This window comes from Haplochromis burtoni, unplaced genomic scaffold (genome assembly GCF_018398535.1).
Source record: "Haplochromis burtoni strain Fernald_Lab_line unplaced genomic scaffold, NCSU_Asbu1 Contig_155, whole genome shotgun sequence".
Lineage (NCBI taxonomy): Eukaryota > Metazoa > Chordata > Actinopteri > Cichliformes > Cichlidae > Haplochromis > Haplochromis burtoni.
The window spans coordinates 1,360,426-1,374,786 of NW_024582516.1; the positions used below are offsets into that span (position 1 = coordinate 1,360,426).

Consider the following 14,361-nt stretch of genomic DNA (forward strand, 5'->3'; position numbering starts at 1 on the left):
AAGAAAGAAAACACCATTCAAGGCAACTGGATTACACTTTTTATCTGAAAAAGGACACAACTTTATTATATACACATCTGTACACAGGACCAGAGAGCTGCCAAACCTTTCATAGGGACTATCTGTCTTTTTAAATATTAAGCTGCAGCGCTGTTAGCAATATTGCACCTTAGTGCAGTTTAAATCCAGTTAAACTAATTTAATAACATTTCTGTATATAAGGGAAAGATAAATGCAATTACCAGCAACTGAAATTGGGTGATTTCCTAAAGAAGACGAATATACCCCGTTTGCAGGAAACTCATAAAGTCTTCATAGCACTTAGCACATCATTACCCTTTTTAAGACACAAAGAGCTCAGTAGAATATGTACATGCATCAACCTAATCTAAAGTGCTCTGGATTCTGAGACAATCTCCGCTGGCATTTGAAGCACACCGCCTGTTAACAAATGACCCTCATTTATGGCTGAGATGGAGGATGCCCAGGGGGGATATTGTCTACATGATGGATACAAATCTGCTCAAGCCATCACATCTCATTGGCCTGTGACTTACAACCTCTCTTAGCTCATTAGACAGCTACTGCTTTTGGCACTACTGAGTAATTGCAAACGTATCTAGTGTGTCAACTGCTGCAACTGCCTAGCAGTCTGTGACGAGAAATTATCTCTTTGTGCTAACAGTGTGTTTACATGGCTTGAACACCTCACTTGTTTGGATTCAGTCCAGATCGACAAACCCCTCAGACAAAACCCCCCGAAAAAAGGCAGGAGAGATGAAAATGAAAATTTACAATTAAAAAAAGGACTGCTATATTTCTGCATTGTTAGCAGTGCTTTTATATACATTTCAACACATCCTAACTTTCCTTCTCCAAGTTTAGGCATGCAGATTAACCTCCTTTTACTCAAAGGGCCAACATACTCAAAGGGGATTTATACTGGGAGGATTATTTGCAGTGAGATATACTTTAAAACTCACTGTATAAGGAAACAGGATCCTATACTACCTATTGTGTTATATCTTTAGAAGCAGAAACAAGAACAAAATGTCTCAACTAAACGAGAGCATCCCTCCAGTTCAAGTGCTGATTGTAACCCAAACCTGAGAAGGAAAATTGCACCCTCTAGTGGAGAATACACAGCATAACAGCGATGGCTGCTTCTCACAAAGAGATTTGAAGGAAAAACAGATTTCCATGTTAAAAATAGAAATGACATATATGTTTCTGTACTGTGTGTGGATTTTTGTGGAAATTCTTTAGCTGAGTATCAGACCAGTGTTATCAACAGGCAGCTTTTATCTGGTAATGAAAGTAATGATCACACAATCGTGATGATTTTGTAAATATGAGCGTGTATCATTTTTGGTTATGGTACATGCAAATAAACCTGCCTTCAGTAACATGTCCTTAGGCGCTCAGTGTTAATGGGCACACACCATGGCCAAATTCTGCTTTCCTATAATTTCAGTCTAAGTAAACAGAAATCTATATTTGTACAATATTACTGACCCAAATCATTTGAACAGTATGATATAGTTTATTCTTTATTAGGGGAAAGACAAGACTGCAAAAGTCAAGAGCCACCCTTCATTTCTTTATATTTTGCTTTCAAGGAGCCAAATCAATTTTCCAGGTTTTCTGAAGGACTTTCAAAGTTTGTCTTTGGGTGTTGGCTGCTTTATACCTAATATTAAAAAACACCCCAATGTTTTCTATTTTAATTTTTTTTATGCTCATTAAGTCACTTAACATTTACCTATGAATCACTCAAGCATAAAAGAACGCATGAACCTGCGTTGTGTCTACACATAACAGACAACGTCACCAAGAAACAATTTTAAATGGTATCTTTAGGACCTATGCTACTAGCAGCCTGTCAGAAAAACACATTATTTTGCTCTTCTCAGTTGGATCTATAAAAACAGTGTGACAGGCATAAAATAGTGTTCTTTGCTCCAACAAAGTGATTTCCAAGGAGCTATGTAGACAAAAACGTGGCATAGCTCTGCATGGTGTACAGTGTGTTTGAGGAAACTGTGAAGGACAAGTGTTAGACCAAAACCAAAAGTTGTGTCATAAGAAAGAGGTAAACATTAGGCAAAGATCTGACAAAGGACCTGAGTAATGCATCTGGCCCTTCAGCTGATCCATCAACGACAGTTAAGGTTAATCTAAATTGCTTTAAGTTAATTTGGCATCACATACCCACTTCAACAGCTCAGTTATTCATGCATTTCATGATATTTTCTCATTTTTCATATTGTATGACACATTGGACTCAAGCAGCACCATCTACAATTCAGCATGTGATATCCTTATATAATCAATCTTTGAAAATAATGGATAAAAAATCTGTTCGACTGCATCATTGTCACATTTTAAAGAAATATAATTTACTTAGTTTGAAGAGTATTAATCATTTGTGTTTTTTTAAACGAGTCTACAAGTGTATTAATAGACTGATCCCAGAGAGTCCTACTGTCAGGCATTGTGTGGAGGCGAGGAAGAAGGAACCCAAATGCAGGACTCGCAGGTAGGTGAAGACTGGTGAAGGTTTATTATAAGGAGTGGATGAACAGAACAGAGGTAGAAAATGGCTGGCTGGACGAATGACTGAAGGACTGAAGGACTGGCTGAATGGCTGAACGCAGGCGGAAACGACAACATAACATCAATGACACGACAGTGAACGAGTAGAAACAGAGGGCTTAAATACACAGACTGATGAGGATGATAATGAGAGACCGGTGAGTACACAGCTGAACATAATCTGGCTAATGACACGAGACGAGCTGACACAGGAAAAGCAGGAAGTGAGAACATGGAAGTGGCAAAATAAACTGAACGTGAACAAAACTGAAAACACTGGGTCACCGACCCAGGAACCCTGACACCTACATCCAAAGACAAGATAGTAATCGCATTACTAGGAGTATGGTGAATGGCAACTGCAAAATATCATATCGCAGATCTAAATTTGGACAATCAGTGTTTTCCATAAAGGCTCGCCATCTGTGGAACACACTTCCAACTGAAATCTGACTGATTATAGATATTAGTTTCTTTACATTGAAGGTTAAAGGGAAATCAGAGCTGTAGTCATTTTAATTAATCTTTTTGTTTGTTTTTAAATTGTCTGTTAATTGTAGCAGTACTCATGGTGTATTTTGGTTTCATGAAAATGTATGTTTTAACTCTGTGTATTGTGAATGTAAGGCCAACAAGGGACAATAGTTGGAAATTAGCAATAGCTATAAACTTCTGTGCAGTACATCAGTTTCACGTTTTATACTTGGACTATGTTAAACTGCACTGTCCCTTTTAAATAAAGAATTATAACATCTACTGGGAGAAAATGCTGAGGTATGCCAAATACTGAAAATCAGTGGCAACGGGTCACATAGAGCGATTCATCCAAATTTGAAATTGTTAGTTCAAAAAAGTCGAGCAGAGAGGAATAGCAGTGTCTACAGCCATCTGTAAAGCATAGAGGCGGCGCTGTCATGGTTTCGGCTGCATTTCAGCCAGTGGTTTTGGAGAAAATTGAAGCTTAAAACTTTTGCACTGTACTGTAGCTTTCAGTATTGGTGCCTTTCTTGGATTAAAAATACAATTTATTCATTTATGTGCTCACTTTTGATTTTTTCTTAATCTGGGTAACAGCAGGCTGGGTGCTGGACACTATCCCAGCATGCCTTGGACCAGATTTTCACCTGATATTTTGCTCTTTCAGTTTACTAGTGATAATAGTCTTTGTTTGCACATAATGACATTTGAAAATCCATTCTGAGCTAAATATTATGACATTGCTAAAACAATGAACAAATACGAGTCATCCATTCTTTTATTTCCTATTGTATTAAGGATTATGCAGAGTTTGGATTTTATCCCAGGAAACCACAAGCCAAAGTTAATACAAACACTGTATGGCAGAATAATACAATCAATTCAAGAAAATTCAAATAATGTAAGACGAGAAAATATTCAAGCCAAAACCAACAACAAATATCCAAGAAATCTTGCATTTGGTGACAGTAACTAATAACTAAAAATAATAAAGAAGAAACCAAACAGTTTTTGTACAACAAACATTTTTTCTTAATTTCATTTGCAAAGAATTTGATTCTAATACTTGATTAAGTGTGAGTAAATCTTTTAAGTCATCAACAGAAGCACATTTAAACACCCTGTTTTATTAAATTATTTGCTAAGTTGAGGCTTTTATAGAGCAAAACTGTTCCACCCATGCTCTCATCTACCTTCATTTAATCATACATAGATCAATCTATTCACGTGATTTACATCTATCTAGCCTACATCTTCTCAAGTAAGACCTCATTTGGCTTTTATTTAGGCTCTAATCTGCATGATCCCTTCGCTTTTATTCTCACTCCCTCGCTCACTCGCTCGGTTAAGTCTCTTTTTTCCTGCTTCCTGCTCTCTCTCTCTCTCCATCTGTCAGGGTCAGCAGAGTGCAAAGAATCACATTAAGAAGTATTCAAATGTTGAACTAGTTGCAATTGGTATTCATACAAGCATTAAAGACTGCCAAATCTAATTCGGCTCTGACGCTATCAGCGCCACAGATATTCACCCAGTCAGTGGAGATAATGCAAACCCCACAGGGTGGAGAGGGTTAGAAAAATCCAATACAAAGACAATAATGTCTCCTGGATGTAATGGAGCCAAAACTGTCTGAACCATTGCCTACAGAATTATTTTGGGCAAAGCGGGTAGAAGGAGGTTAATTTCACTTCATTTCTTATTCTACCTACTGCAGCTGAGATTAACAAGGCTGTAAATTCTTTGACATGAGTTGGAAAGTGGCGCTCGTAAAGAATAGAGTGATTAATGTCCCAAGGATGATAAATGGCAGATTGTCAGGTTTGCTTTTTAGTAAAAGACCTTCACAAGTACACTTCAGAAGAGCTCTAGGACTTGTAGACTCAAACTGAAACTGAAAGTATGAAGGTGTGCTACGTCTGGAACGTAACTTTTCAGAAGACTAACTGTAAATGCTCTTGTTAACACATCCATTGTCGCTGCTAATAAAATACTGTCACAGATCTGTTATTGGAAAAAATTACCCATACAGCACTTGTCAAAACATTTTTACTGTACAAGCAGATGAACTGCTACCACGACACAACAACAAAAACCAGACTGGCCAGGTGCTGCTATTCAAATGCAGTGGATTAACCAATCATCAGCAAGTGTGAGCACATCTATAAAACCAGACATTTTGGCAGTTTGCTGGTCTGAGGCATTCAGGTGTGTGTAAACACAATGCTACAATTTCCTCAGGAGTGGGCTTTCCAACAAATTCAACCTAAGAACAAACCATGCAACGCTCAGAGAAACTGCAAACTGAAGCATGTTAAAAGTTGAAGTTTATGACAGTAGAAGAAGAAAAAGCCTGAACAAGCCTGGTTTGTTTGGAACAGTTGTTTCTCGCTAAAGCTTAGGTTTGCATCTGAACAAACCACAAAACTTCTGGAACAATGTCCTTTGGACAAACAAGACCAGAGTGGAGATGTTTGGTCACAATGCACAGTGTCACATTTGGAGAAAACCAAACAAAGCATATCAGCACAAATACCTCAAACCAACTGAATACAGTAGAATAACTTGTTATTGTCATTGTACAGGGGTGTTGATTTGGACTTGCTTTGCAGCCATTGAGCTGACCATCAACTCCTTTGTATACTCAAGTATTCTAGAGTCAAATAGGAAGCCATCTGTCCAACTGCTCGTTTGGCCTAAACTGGGTCATGCGGTGAAAAGGGATCCAAAGCAAAGCTGCAAATCTACAGTGCCACAGTCAATTGATTTCTTTATTGAAATGCTGTATATAAACAAATGCCTGCCAGCCTTGATGAACTGAAGCAACAATGTAAAGAACAGATGACCAAAATTCCTCCAGAATAATACAAGACACTGATAAAGTCATAGAGGAAACAGTTACTTCAGTTTTTGCTGCTAAAGGTGATTCTACAAGCTACCGAAACATGGGGTGACACATGACTGCATATTCACAAACTTCCGCGGGTGTTAATAAATAAATGAAGAAATACATAAAAAAAATGGAATCAAAGTGATAACATTGAATACAGTGAAAATAAAAATATATCCAATGACATAAAACAGTAATTTATGAGAACATCTCAGTAGTTTAATGCCCTGATAGAACTGCAGAACATCTCAAATACACAATGTCAGTCATATATATAGACATATATATATATATATACACACATACACACACACACACACACACACACACACTGGCTTGCAAAAGTATTCGGCCCCCTTGACCTTTTCCACATTTTGTCACATTAGAGCCACAAACATGAATCAGTTTTATTGGAATTCCACGTGAAAGACCAACACAAAGTGGTGCACACGTGAGAAGTGGAACGGAAATTCTTCTTTGTAAAACAGCTCCAGCTCAGTCAGATTAGATGGACAGCATTTGTGAACAGCAGTTTTCAGATCTTGCCACAGATTCTTGATTGGATTTAGATCTGGACTTTGACTGGGCCATTCTAACACATGGATATGTTTTGTTTGAAACCATTGCATTGTTGCCCTGGCTTTATGTTTAGGGTCGTTGTCCTGCTGGAAGGTGAAGCTCCGCCCCAGTCTCAAGTCTTTTGCAGACTCCAAGAGGTTTTCTTCCAATATTGCCCTGTATTTGGCTCCATCCATCTTCCCATCAACTCTGACCATGCTTTCTTCTTGCTGCTCTTCCATAAAGGCCAACTTTGTGCAGTGCACGACTAATAGTTGTCCTATGGACAGATTCCCCCACCTGAGCTGTAGATCTCTGCAACTTGTCCAGCTCGGCCTGTGAGTTTAGGTGGACGGCCTTGACTTGGTAGGTTTACAGTTGTGCCATACTCCTTCCATTTCTGAATGATTGCTCCGTGGGATGTTCAAGGCTTGGGAAATCTTTTTGCAGCCTAAGCCTGCTTTAAATTTCTCAATAACTTTATCGCTGAACTGTCTGCTGTGTTTTTTGAACTTCATGGTGTTGTTGCTCCCAATATTCTCTTAGACAACCTCTGAGGCCGTCACAGGGCAGCTGTATTTGTACTGACATTAGATTACACACAGGTGCACTCTATTTAGTCATTCTTACTCTTACGCTTGTTTAAATGAGACTCAAACTGTGAGTACAGTTCACCTGTACTCACAGGTGCTGTGACTTGGTTTGTTTCTGTGTCTAACTGTGACAACAACAGCAATTGTGACCTGAAGTTAAGACTGCCTGGCATGATTACCTTTTTTTTTTTTTTTTTTACCTATTAATTCAAAATTTAATTTCTGAGGCAAATAAAATGGTTTTCTTTGTTGTTTCTGTTTTATTTTCCCCAGTGGGCAACAAAAAACAAAGTCTTAAGTCTGAATTATGCAAAGAAAGGCAGCAAAAATCTAATTTCTCAAAATGCTCAGTAAGAAAAACTGATTATAAGTACAAGAAAAGCTACTCATACAAAGTAGTCATTACTGCAGCCCTTGTAAAAACTATAAAGTACGCTAAAAATGCAATTCATAACTATAATAATGAACTTGAAATTATCTTGGTAATTGAAATAACAAAGTAAGCATTTCAAATGATAGCAAATCTGTGAGCAGATATGCATTATTAATCTTTATGACTCCTTCAATACAGTGCAACAATAGTTTTAGCCTAAATATTAATAGCTGCTAATAAATACCAAAAAGGTGATTTATTGTATAAATGATGTAGCCTACATACATAAAAGAGGCTACATATATGGTTTAGGTTTTTTGTCATTGACACAGACACATACAACAAAAACATGCCTCGGTATTTGTATACTTACAATGACTATCCACACTGAAACATCCGAACTATTTTGCTGGTCTCGCTGGTGCCACCAACTCAGTTCTGACCTTTTGGTAATGGACATGGTCCCTATGGGGCTGTCCTGTGGCATTTGGCACGGGACACTGGCAGCAAATCCTGTGGGTTGGGATGTCAGGCTTTTGTGGATTCAATTTGATTGGATCTGGGAGGTTTTAAGGTCAACACCTTTCCTACTTTGGGCTCTGAAGCCTGTCCTTTGCAGAGTGTGTCATGCTGCTGGAGGAGACTGCTGCTCTTTGGGGACAGCCCTTGCCACGTTGGAGCTTACAAAGGCCTGTACTACAAAGTGGAATTGTAGAAACTCCAGGTTTAACTCTGGGTTTGCAGTATTATAAATGTGGTTCATGGTAACTCAAGCTGAAGACCCAACCTGCTCCAGAGCAAATTATATTCTCTATTAGAGATCAACAGGTACAAAATCAACACCCACTGACCAGTGACTCAAATGCCATTCCTAGAAGATCTCTTGGACCCCTGTACATAGATATTAGGAAGTTTTAAAAATGCTTCTTTGTCTTTCCCTGATGAATATTAGGAAATAATATTCATGCTTAGATTTTATGATTCTACATTTAAAATTAGGGAACCTATTTGTATTTCTTGACCCTATTTTTAAATTGCAAGTAGGTTAAGCCTCTGTTTTTATTCTGTTTTTATTTTTATTCTACACCTTTCTGAGACCTCTAAACACCACTGGAGGTGCGGCTGAAAGATTAAAAGCTATACAGTCTTAAACACATCTAAACATTAATTTTATATAATATCTTAGTTACTTAGTTGACTTAGTTAGCATTCAAGCACACTAAATTTATTACTATCTTTTACAGTCCGATTGACTAAAGTGCTTAAAAAGCACACATATTCACAGTGCTTTTAATGCGCATCTCCTCCTATGTGATTACTTTCTTGTTGTTGTTTTAAAAAATATTTTAGTTTTACCTTTCTTACTCTTCTACAAGTGGACCTATCCACTGCCTTCGTGTGACGGCTTAGCCCGATTTCCAGCGGTAGGATACGAGAGGCCAGATAATGTTGTGGCTTATCACTATATACGCTTCACGTGCGCAGATGTTTGACTCAGTGTCAGGCTGATCTGACAACGCCACAGGAGTGCAGTGAAATTTTGAAGACCCATTTAAAAAATCCTCTGATTATAATGACATTTAAAATAATAATGACATAAAACCTTAAACATACAGAAAAGTTGACACTGTAGATCAATGTGTGAGACGAGATTGCATCTTTATAAATAAGGATGCCAGTCCCAAACGGTAATAACCGCCGAGTTCCACAGTGTGGTGCTCAGTGACCACAGACTGACAACTTGCCTTTTTAGACAGATACTCCTGATTCCATGTTCTTCATGTACTCGACATACAAGGAGATGAGGCTGACGCTGTCCTGACCCATCATTTCAAACCAAATTAACACTTGATGAATTTCCCCTTTTTCTTATAACAAGCGCTCATCTTGGCCAGCGCTCAAATTTCATTTGACAGGATGGCTCCCACAACTCAAAGTAATGAAAGCAGCCCATCTTCCCCTGTTAGATGAGGTGCATAAATACAGACACAGCTCATTAATAATTCTGTCACACAGGTAGGCTACAGAGGAAACAGTGACACACTTTACAGCTCAAGTCCAAAACCCATCTGTGACAAGGCCCACTTAAATATGTTTGCATACTTGAATGGGAAAACAAAGACACTTGATTTTACATGAAGTTTGCACATGAGAGCTGCTGCTTTTTAGTCATTCTTAAAATTATGCTCTGATCATGCATTACATATGAATTCTAACCTGCCCATGAACATTCACTGCATAATCATATCCTTTCAGTTTTAAAAACTGTCCCTGCTTTCATGCAGTCATTATCTTTGTAACTTCACCACTTCTTGCATTTCCACCAAGGCTACAGGCTAATAAGGATGTGTAAACAAGCTACAAGGAGTAGTCAAGGTCAGGATTGCTCTTCAAACCAGCTGCTATCTATTGAAAACAGCCCTGCCCCCCATCGCGTGTATAAAGCGTTTGTCAATTTTTCCTTGGAGACACAGCGCAAACATCTCGGTGTTATGCTTCCGCCCCCTCAACAGATGGAAGAGACGTTTGGTCATCCTGTAAGCTCAGAGCAGTGTGCAACTATTAATGAGTATGTCTTTGGTTCCAGGAGCTGAACCCCTTATCCGAAATGAGTTTCAGTGAGCGAGGAAGCCGTTCAGCGTCTTAATCCAATCTACAGTGATTATGCAAAATATTCAGGACACTTTTAACAAAGAGGTCAGTTCAGGTAGAAGTCATTATCCCGTACTGATTTCCTTAATTAAATCCATACCAGTCACAAAGGAGGACGCACCGATAAAGGAAAAGAAGCTGAGCTGGAGAAAAGACGTTAAAGCTTAAAGATAAGTAAGGCTGTGCACCAAAAAGAGGGGGGGGGGGGGTTCAAAAATACCAGACGGAAGTACCAGATGTTTTGGTTGATCACTGTATATTGAATTAGACAAATGTTTGTGAATGAATTTTTTGCTGGGAACAAATCCAAGCTCTCTCAGTTGCACAATAATCCTTCGAGCTGTGCCCCTTAAAATAGCACAGGGTTCAGGTCTGAGAAGGCCAAGTGGCCGATTTTGTTAAGCACCACTGCTCTGAACAATGGCTCCGAGTACCTTGGGTGGTTACGGTCTGACTGTAAACTGTGGCTGGATGGTGTCAGAGGTTACTCCTGGCTGCAGCCGATGCGATGCTTTGAGTGCTGTAAACTTGACGTAGTTAACCGCCATCATGCTCGGTGTGACCTTTACTGGACAGTGGAGCCCAAGGCTGGGTCCCGTCCTCCAGCTGTGAGCAAGAATTCCACGCTAACAACTGGATGCCATGAGTCACGGGCCCTCAGCTTTGCAGTGTAATTAGGATGAAGGAATAAGGAAGGGCGAGAGAGCGAGGAGATGGAGGGAGAATGAATGCTAAGTCAAATAAGGAAATGTGAGAGGAGAAGTAAACACATGAGAGAGCAAGATATTGCTCGGGGTGAGGTTCTGGGCTGTTTTTTAATGTTATTTTGTTTATACTGTCCATCTTCATTCAGGGGGCGAAGTCCCCAGGAAGTCTGTCAGTGTGATTTTTAATTCATGCACTAAGCAGGGGGAGTCAGCGGGGTCATGCTGCAGAGTCCTGTGAGCACAGGACCACAGAAACCCTCCGGGGTCGCAGTAATTATCACTGCATGTATAATCACAAGTCGTGAACCATTACTCACACAATACGTCACCTTTTTGTCGCCTGGATTACTCTTTTGTCATTCCGCCCGAGGTGCACATTGACAATTAAGGCATGAATTAAGAAACAGACATGACTGACTGGATCAATTATTATGAAGTGTTAAAGGGCAGATTTTCCATTCCTGGGGTCTGTGTCACATCTGTTATGGGAAGCCGTCTGTTTAGCTGATGCTCTGTGGAAAGGTTGCACTGCAGTGGTCTCTGTCAGCAAGACCTGCTGCAAGGACGCACTTGCCTTATTGAGGTATTATCTCTCAGCTTTTGCAAAAAGAGCATCTGTAAGAACACTAATCCCACATACAACACAGCTTTTATTGCACATGGCTAAAACTCCTGTAGCTATCTGGGTAAAGTCAAGACTCTTTACATTAGTACGTTTCTTCTAAACATGTCATCTAATCCTATAAAATTGCATTTTATTACGTTATGTTCTTACGTGAAATTCCAGCACTCAGTTTCAGCCAATGACTCGTTCATTCATGACCATCCTGTCTGCATCGGCATGCCCTAAATGTGAACCCAAATTCAACAGCACACGGGCATTTTTGATTACGCATAGGAAACAATTACCCGACAGTGCTTTTTTTCTTCTTCGGTCCAAAGCTACTCCCCCTTGCTGTCTTCTCTCTCTTGTTCTCTGCAGATGGATGCAATATTAATGAAAGCATCCAGGATGCTTGTTAGGCTTGAAGTTAATCCTGTTCTTCACTCTTCTGTGGAGTAAGGAACAGAATTAACTCACAGAGGTTTATTTACTAACTGCTATCAGCTATTTTTTTTAAAGTACACATGCTTAAAAGAACCCCAGCCAGCGGAAGGATGATATAGAGAGTCACAATCTAAGGTGGCTGGTTGGTCAGCTGGAAGATATTAAGATAGAAATGTACACTGACGTGCCTTCTACTGACTCATGTCAACATCGGGGGTATACTTCAGAGCCTCTCGTGACCAGTGGTCACTGGAGTGTTTCTCCAACGCTTGTGCTTTGTTGACACTTGCTCTCTTATTGTCAGTCTTCTTCTTAAGTGGTAGATTTCTCTAACAACAAAGCTGAATTAATGTGATGCATTTTTATTCATATGTCTCATTTTGTTTGTAATCACCATAAAAATGCTTAATATATAAAAAAATAAATACAGAATACCAATATTCTGTTAACTTTAACCCTTAATAAACATGAAGCAGTAATTTTGAGAGAAATGCAATGTAAATATATAAAATCAATGGTTTAGCTTTTCCAATAATTATTCATTAAGGAAAATATGCTTGATATAAACTGAATGTATACCAATCATTAAATTTCATTTCAGTTTCAATTCAATTTTATTTATACAGCGTTAAATCACAACAACAGTCGCCTCTAGTTGCTTCATATTGTGAGGTAGACCCTACAATAATACATACAGAGAAAAACCCAACAATCATATGACTCCCTATGACAAAATTGGATGGAAAATTTACATGTATTTAAATTAGTCAGCACTTTGGACAGAATTCTTCATGCTTTTGCACAGTGCTTTTGGTCCATATTGAAGTAGGACCACACTACAACCAGTGTGGTCTTCTGTTACTGTAGCCTAAGCCAAAGCTTTTGCTTCAAGATTCGATGTGCTGTGCTTTCAGAGATGCTCTTCTGCATACTTTGGTTGTAATGAGTGGTTAATTTTGTTACTGCTCCCTTCCTATCAGCTCAAAACAGTCCAGCCTTTATCCCTTTACCTCTGGCATCAACAAGGTATTTTCACCCAGAGAACTGCCGCTCACCGGATATTTTCTCTTTTTTGGACCCTTCTCTGTAAACCCCAGAGGTGGTTGTGCTAGAAAACCCTAGTGGATCAGCAGTTTCTTTAATGTCATTTCTAATTTTTCTTTAATCTTCTTTTTTAAAAATAGGATTTTTGTTATATTTGCCAGTTTTGCAATTAGCGAATAGCTGAGCACATACTGCATTTTTGATTGTGGGCGTTCTACTTGTGCTGAGGTAGCAGTTCTCTTTGTTTTGCTAAAGAGCACTTTAACAAATGGGGTGTAGAATGAAAACCCAAACCCCAAACTTGTCAGCACACCACCACTGGAAGAAGTTTCATTTTTCTTCACCAGAGATCAGCGAACCAGCTCAGATATATATATATATATATATATATATATATATATATATACATATATCTGAGCTGGTTCGCTGATCTCTGGTGAAGAAAAATGAAACTTCAAAAGTAAAAATTAATAATTTTGCCCATATTAACAATAAAATTTATACGACCACAATAGTCAAAGCAGAAGTGTTAAAACTAGCCTGGTTTCTAACCTGTACATATGTCAATAAGTGCCTGGACCACACACACACTTTCCCACACACAAATTCTCACTCACAGCTTGCTGAAGCCCACTGAGCCCCATTCTCTCACTCTGATTCACAGCTCAGTGTTTCTCTGCCTTCTGAACCCAGATTTCTAATCAGAGAATTAGCTGCAGTTTCCTCTGCCAAAATCCACACAGTAATCCATCTCACTTTGTCCACACTGTGGCTCATGCCCCACTAAAGCATTTGTCAGTCTGTATGAACGAGGGAAAGGGATGGAGAAGGGGGGACAAACAAATAGATAGAAAGAGATCCTGGCAGCTGGGGGAAATGCGATTTCCTCGTTTCTTGGGTGGCTTTATTAGAAGCCTATTAGGTGCACGATTACAAACTTTAAATTTCTTATACTTTGACTGCATTCCAGCTTGGATAAACCCCCAGCCTGGCCAGGCTGTTGATTTCACATGAATGTATGAATGTGAGCCCGTGCGCTTTGTACCTGGTATTTTGTCAAGCGTTGGGTCAGCCTAACTGCGCATTCAATGTCCGGTCCAGTCTCTCAGTGCGTGATTAATGAGAGAGGAGACAGATGACGGCGGTGCATTCTAATCACATACAAGGACAAGGAAAAATACCAAAAAGAAAGGCAGAGAGGGGCTACAAGAGGGGCTACGAGAGGAAAGAGATAGAAATGGATTTTACATTGATATTGCAATGTCTGTTAAATGGGTATATTCAAATTCAAACATTTTACTGAAAGAAGCACAGATGAATGGCTTCTATCTGCAAGTACATACATAACTCACATATTAACACATGCACATGAACTGAATATTCTTACAGCCTCAGAAGCAAACATAAGGAGATGAAGGATACAGGAA

General features: G+C 39.1%; 1 protein-coding gene across 2 annotated transcripts in view; it reads right to left on the reverse strand.

Annotated features, from left to right (window-relative positions):
• LOC102311505 (RALY RNA binding protein like) overlaps positions 1-14,361 on the reverse strand; it is a 116,383-nt gene that overhangs the window by 44,741 nt on the left and 57,281 nt on the right. The gene's annotated exons all lie outside the window — the stretch shown is intronic.